This window comes from Arachis ipaensis, chromosome B7, assembly GCF_059453495.1.
Source record: "Arachis ipaensis isolate K30076 ecotype BB chromosome B7, ASM5945349v1, whole genome shotgun sequence".
Taxonomy (NCBI): Eukaryota; Viridiplantae; Streptophyta; class Magnoliopsida; order Fabales; family Fabaceae; genus Arachis; species Arachis ipaensis.
Genome location: NC_142442.1, coordinates 19,501,329 through 19,508,509, shown reverse-complemented (window position 1 = coordinate 19,508,509; position 7,181 = coordinate 19,501,329).

Sequence of the window (7,181 nt, the reverse complement as noted above, 5' to 3'; positions counted from 1 at the left end):
AACAATTGGGTAAAATTTCTTGTTTACAATCTACGTAAAATCAACTAACAATTTCATGACATACACAACAAAGACTTTGACTACTAATACACCCAAACAAACTAATATGTAAACAAGACTTATAAATTAGTTGAAAAGCATTAGGTGTATGTATAATGTATTATCATTATTTATTTAAATATTTATTTTTTGAATAATTGGTATGTAATTGTTAATTACTATAAAATATTTTTACTTATATTAGATATGGATAAAAGTTGGATTTTACATCCACGAGGTAGTGTAAAATATGAGCAAGGATTGAATAATTTCTTAGACTTTGCATTTGCTAATGCATTGTCAGATAGAATGATAAAATGTCCATATCCAAAGTATGGATTCCAACTTATGCAAACAAGAAAAGATGCGTACGAACACCTGTTGATGAGGCCCTTTTCTCCTAGGTACATTGTCTGGATTCGATATGGTGAGAAACCTTATGACGAGGGCACAAGGTTCAAGTGCGTAACTGATAATCCAATATCCCAACCAAATCCAATGACGCAAATGGTCAATGAGGCATTCAATTTTTCAATGCAACATGGGAACGATGACACCACAATGGATGAACATATTGACGATGATTGATGCACCACTATTTCGTGGTACATCTTGTGCTTAAGTAAGTAGATTTTATCCACTATTCTCACACTCATTCATGTAAATTGCATGTTTTACATTTTCCTTCCTGATTTTGTGCTATGATTGAAAACATGCTTCGTTGCTCTTAAATTTTACTAATTTTAATCCTCTCTTATTACCATTCAATGCCGTGATATGTGTGTTAAGTGATTTTAGGGATTACAGGACAGGAATGGCTTGGAGGATGGAAAGGAAGTATGCAAAAGTTGAAGGAATACAAGAAATTGAAGAAACTGCAAAGCTGTCAGCCCTGACCTCTTCGCACTCAAACGGTCATAACTTGAGCTACAAAAGTCCAAATGAGGCGGTTCCAGTTGCGTTGGAAAGTTAACATCCGGAGTTTCGAAATGATATATAATTTGCCATAGTTACCCCGAAGAAAAGTGACGCACACGCGTGATTCCACGCGCACGCGTGGATCTGCGTAAATCAGCGTTTTTGAATTCGCAAATCAGCGATTTCTGGGCTGTTTCTGACCCAGTTTTCGGCCCAGAAAACACAGATTAAAAGCTATAAAGTGGGAGAATCTATTCATTCATAAAGACATCATTCATAATTCATAATTTTAGATTTTAAATATAGTTTTTAGAGAGAGAGGCTCTCTCCTCTCTCTAAGATTTTAGGATTCCTAGTTTTATGCTGTTGAGTTGGATATTACAAGAGTTACTACCTCCATTGAAGTTTTTATCATTCTAGTTTGTTTTTTTGTCCCTTACTCTTTCATATCCTTAATTTTAATACCTTTTCATTTAATTTTACTATTTATTTAATTGCTTTCAATTTTATTATCATGTCTCTTTTCTATTCCAAACTCCCAACAACGAAGATGGTATCCATGTTGATAGAGTAGACTTCCAACTTGACATGGGGGTTGATTAAGAGGAGACACTTGAGTTGGAATGCTCAAGTGGATAGTTAAATTGAAAGTTGTTGGCTTATTCTGTATTTACTAACGCTAGACCTTCCCAAGGGAGAGGACTAGGATTTGCGAATAAGAGCTAGCTCAATCACTTGACTTTTCTTTATTTAGTAAGGGTTAACTAAGTGAAAACAACAACATCTTTATACTACACTTGAGAGAATTCCAACAAGGATGGAACTTCCAATTAATCATTCTTCCATTCAAGGCTCTTTATTTTAATTACATAAAACCCCTTGTTAATTTTTATTACTTTAATTTATAATTATTTTTGTGCCCATTGCCCAAACTCCAAATTTCTCAGAAAACTCATAACCAATAATAAATACACCTCCCTGCAATTCCTTGAGAGACGACCCGATGTTTAAATACTTCGGTTATCAATTTTATTAGGGGTTTGTTACTTGTGACAACCAAATTTTTGTATGAAGGAATTCTTTGTTGGTTTAGAAACTATACTGACAACGTAATTATTTTTATAAAATTCTTTACTAGCAAAAATTCAGTTTGTCAAAATGGCGCCGTTACCGGGGAATTGCAAACGTGTGCCTTATTATTGGTTATTGTAAATATTTACTTTTTCATTTCTTTGTTAGTGTTTCTAGTTTTAGGGAGTTTATTTTCATTAATTTTTATTTTCTTTAGCTACTATGAATTCTCACCCCTCTGGTTTCAAGTTTGGTTCCAATGTTGTTGTAAGGAATGAAAACTATAATGAAAATAGGCATCAAGGTTGGAAGAATCAAAGATGGGAGGAGCCACAAGGATTTGATCAACCCTCTTGGCAACAACCCTCTCCAATGCACTATAACCAACAACCATTCTATGATGCATACCAAGACAATAGTTATGGTGGACCTTTTCGTGACAACCAACCTCCACCAAATTACTATGGTCAAGAGCCATTCCGATGTGCATACCAAGATGATAGATATGGTGGACCACCTTGTAGTTACCAACAAGCCCCATCATTTGCCTATGAACCACCTCCTCAACATAGCTTTGAACCACCATACTCATAAGCCACCCATAACCATTCACCTCCATATGACCCTAAACCTTATCCACCCCAATTCCAATCCAATTATCCCCAAGAACCACCACTTCCATATGCACCATGTCCATATCCATCGACCCAAGAATCACAGGCTTGCCTCAAGGAAATAGTAGATCAATTTCATGCAACCCTTCATCAACTGGAACAAGCAATAAATCAATTAGCTTCCCTACGTTCGGACACTCAAGGAACCCCCATGGCTTCATGTGGAGAATTTAATGTAGAACGTAGCATGAAGGAGACACTAGAAACTCCGGTGGACAGCGAGCAGCATGACTTTGTATTGGAACAATTGGAGGAAGCCATAATCGTTAAAGAGGAACAAGTGGTCGAAGACTTAGGAGATGCAGAACGTCCATGGGAAAGTCTAGTCATAGAACCTCCTTCCAAGATGTTTGATGTTGATGTTAAGGAAGGTGTACAACCTCCAAGGCATATCATGGTTGAAGACTTTGCAGAGGTTGATCAAGAGATAGAGATTAAAGAAGAGGAAGCACAACCTCCCATGCCCTTGGTAAGCCATAAAAAAGAGTTTGATTTGGAAGAAAGCTACCAAGAGGAAGAGGTTGGAATTGAAGAAGCTTGCAAAGAGGTGGAAGTTGTCAAAGAAGAGCACCAGGGAGTGAGCTCGAAATCACCTTACCAAAGTTGTTGGAGACCTCTCCGCCTAAGTCACCATCATCCTTCACAACATTTAAGTGGGTAAAATTCATATCTCTTAGCTTTCTCATTCCACTTGAATATGGTTTACTTAAGACAGATGGTCAACTTAGAGCTCTTTGTGGCATTAAGAGTAAGAGGGAAATGGTTAGTGGTAGGAACTGTCCTGCAAGGTTCAATATGGTTCCATGCTCCAAATTGAAGTACAAAGGTTGGTACGAATCTCAATTGAATGGGTCTAGGAAGCTGTTTGGATACTTCATTGAGAATTCAAATTGCTTGCCACCCGGTTGGAACAATGATGATCAACACAGAGACGGGTGCAAAAGCAAGGTTTGGGACCCCAGAATTCATTCTAGCAATCAACACTCTTGGGGCCTTGTCACTTGCTTTAACTTGCTTGAAGGCTCTTTACGCCTAGTTTGGGATCCTGGAGGATTTTGACATTGCAAACATTGGTGGAGATTCCTGGATGAGTTCAAGCACAAGCTACCATAACAAAAGACTCACCAAATGTCCAACTTAAGGACTTTAACTAAAAGTGCTAGGTGGGAGACAACCCACCATGGTATAATCGTTCTTTTTCAGTCTTAGTTTTATTTTATTTCGTTTTATTCTTAATTTTATTTTATTATATTTTTCTTAGTGTTCATTTATAATATCTGCATCAACATCTGCATTTTGTATCCTGCATACTGCATAAAAAAAAAAAGAGAAAAGTGCATCCCACGCGTGCGCGTGAACCACGCGCACGCATCACATGCGACGCTAAACCTTACAGAGGGTTGCGCCGGAGCGTGGCTGGAGGCATGTCTCAGGCACAAACACGCCCACGCGAACGTGTCCCTGACGCGTCCGCGTCAATTGAAAAATTCACCTCCCACGCGTCCGCGTCACCCACGCGTACGCGTGACCCTACAAATCGCCGTAAAGAAGTGTCAGGCCGAAAGTTGTGCTGGCCTGGTGCGGGCACTGTGCCTAAGGCACAAAATCACCCATGTGTACGCGTCCCTGACGCGTGCGCGCCATTTTTAAATTCTGACCACCCACGCGTACATGTGGGCGACGCTTATGCGTCACATGGTTTATGCAGTTTTTCACGCGCACGCGTGCCCTGCGTGCGCGCGTCGCTTGCCGTTTTTAATTTTCCTCCCTTTTATTCTATCTTCTCTCCTTCTTTCTTCTTTCTTTCTTACTTACTTCTTCTTCATCTCTTTAACTTCTCATCCTTCTTCACTTTCATTCTATTTTACTTAATTTATTTGCATACTTTCATTCATTTCATTTTAATTTTGTGCATATTTTTATTTTCTTTTCTAAATTTATTATTTTTCCATTGGTGTTAAATTTTCTTATTTAACTGTTGCATCTTCTCTTGCATTATCTTGGTGCTTAGTGGCTTGTTTTATTCTGATTAAGGTAATATTATTTAAGTCACTGCTAATCTTTTATGATACTTGTACTCCTTTTGCATTGACATGAGTTTATATTGTCTTTCATTACCCACACTCCTCCACTTTGTTGCAATTTTTTTTGCACTATTTGATATGCCATATGATTCTATTGTTTTCTCACTTGCATGTTGTAGCTACCATGTAATTGAGACCCTCATTATTTGGCATTAACCCACCCAGACTTTATTTATTTTCTTATCTTTATTTTTGGGTTACTTTTTCTTCTTTTTCCTTTTCTTTCAGGCAGGCCACGGGAAAGGAAACGAAAAGAACTTCTATATGGGGTAACAGACAAGTTCATCTGCACATTCTTTAGGAGAAAAGCATCAGTTGTAGCCACCCGTCCACTTGCATATCTTAGCATGCACCGAGGACGGTGCAATCTTTAAGTGTGGGGAGGTTGATACCGACTTCCGTGGGTTAGTTATTTTCTTATCAACACCAATGTTTTATTTTCTTTGTTTGTTCATTGTTGCATTTGCATGTTTGATTGCATATTTGTTTGATTTTGTGCATATCTTACCACCACTTGGTTAAAGTAATATTTACTTTTTCAAGAAACTTTTCATAACATTTCACTAATTTGATTTAAAATTTTTGATAAACTTGTTTGAAGGAATATTATACTGGAATATGGTTTAGTGCTCGAACACATAAAACCTGTGAGATTTTTGAGCTTATTTGAATTGGTTGCATTTTATCAATCAGTATTTTATTTTTGGTGTGTGTTGTTCTCTCTAAAATTGTGATATTTGTCTTGCTTAAATCTATATTTCCATTATTTGATGTATGAATGCACTTATATGATTGAGGTCTTTGTTTCACTGAGCTTACATACCCATATGGCCTTACCCTTTCATTATCCCTTGCAAACCAATTTGAGCCTATTTTACCCCATTTGTTCTTTACTTTAGCTCATCACTAACTCTAAGCGGAAAACAATAATGTCCTTAATTTGAATCCTTGGTTAGCTTAGACTAGTGAGAGTGTTCATGATTTAAGTGTGGAAAAGTTGGGTTTGGAAACGTTTGGTTTAAGAATTGGGTGTTATATATCTTTATGAAAATGTGAAAGAAATATTTATTACATGTTCATGCATTCAATAATTTAATCATATGCATTGAGAAAAACAAAAGAAAAAAAAATAGGCATATATATATAAAAGAAAAAGAAAAAAAAGAGAGAAAAAAAAGAAAAAAATCAAATAATAAAAGGGGACAAAATGCCCCAAAGTAAATGGTGATAGCAATGCATATGTACTGTACTCGAATCAGGATGCATGAATATTTGGAAAACATGGTTAATTGACAGTTAGGTTTTATATTTTGATTACATGGATTGTCTTAAGTTAGGTGGAAAGTTTAAGTTAATTAAGGATTCAGATTTTAGTCCACTTGGCCAAATACAATCCTACCTTGACCCTAACCCCATTACAACCCTTAAAAGACCTCTTGATATGTGTATTTGTGCATCAAATTCTTTGTTGATTGGTAGAAAAAAAGCAAGCCTTAGAAAGCAAGGTTAGTAAAGAATTGAGAGAGCCGAACCTTAAACACTTGAGTGATTAGAGTATATACACTTCCGGTGAGGGTTCGATGCTCGATTTTTTGTTCCTAGCTTTCACGAGCTATTTTCTTTTCCAAGTTTACTTGTACCTTATTTTGTGATTTGAATTAGTGAAATCCAGTTCATATTTGTTTTTAAAAGATTTGTTTACTTTTAACCAAGTAGGTAGAAACATTTTGCATGTAGTTGCATTCATATAGATAGGTTGCATTTCATCCATTCCTCTTCACTCTTATAGTTTCTCTTGAGCTTAGCATGAGGACATGCTAATGTTTAAGTGTGGGGAGATTTGATGCACCACTATTTCGTGGTACATCTTGTGCTTAAGTGAGTAGATTTTATCCACTATTCTCACACTCATTCATGTAAATTGCATGTTTTACATTTTCCTTCCTGATTTTGTGCTATGATTGAAAACATGCTTCGTTGCTCTTAAATTTTACTAATTTTAATCCTCTCTTATTACCATTCGATGCCGTGATATGTGTGTTAAGTGATTTCAGGGATTACAGGACAAGAATGGCTTGAAGGATGGAAAGAAAGCATGCAAAAGTGGAAGGAATACAAGAAATTGAAGGAACTACAAAGTTGTCAACCTTGACCTCTTTGCACTCAAATGGTCATAACTTGAGCTACAGAAGTCCAAATGAGGCGGTTTTAGTTGCATTGGAAAGCTAACATCCGGGATTTCGAAATGATATATAACTTGACATAGTTTCTCTGAAGAAAAGTGATGCACACGCGTGATTCCACGCGCACGCGTGGATCTGCACAAATCAGCATTTTTGAATTCGCAAATCAGCGATTTCTGGGCTGTTTCTGACCCAGTTTTTGGCCCAAAAAA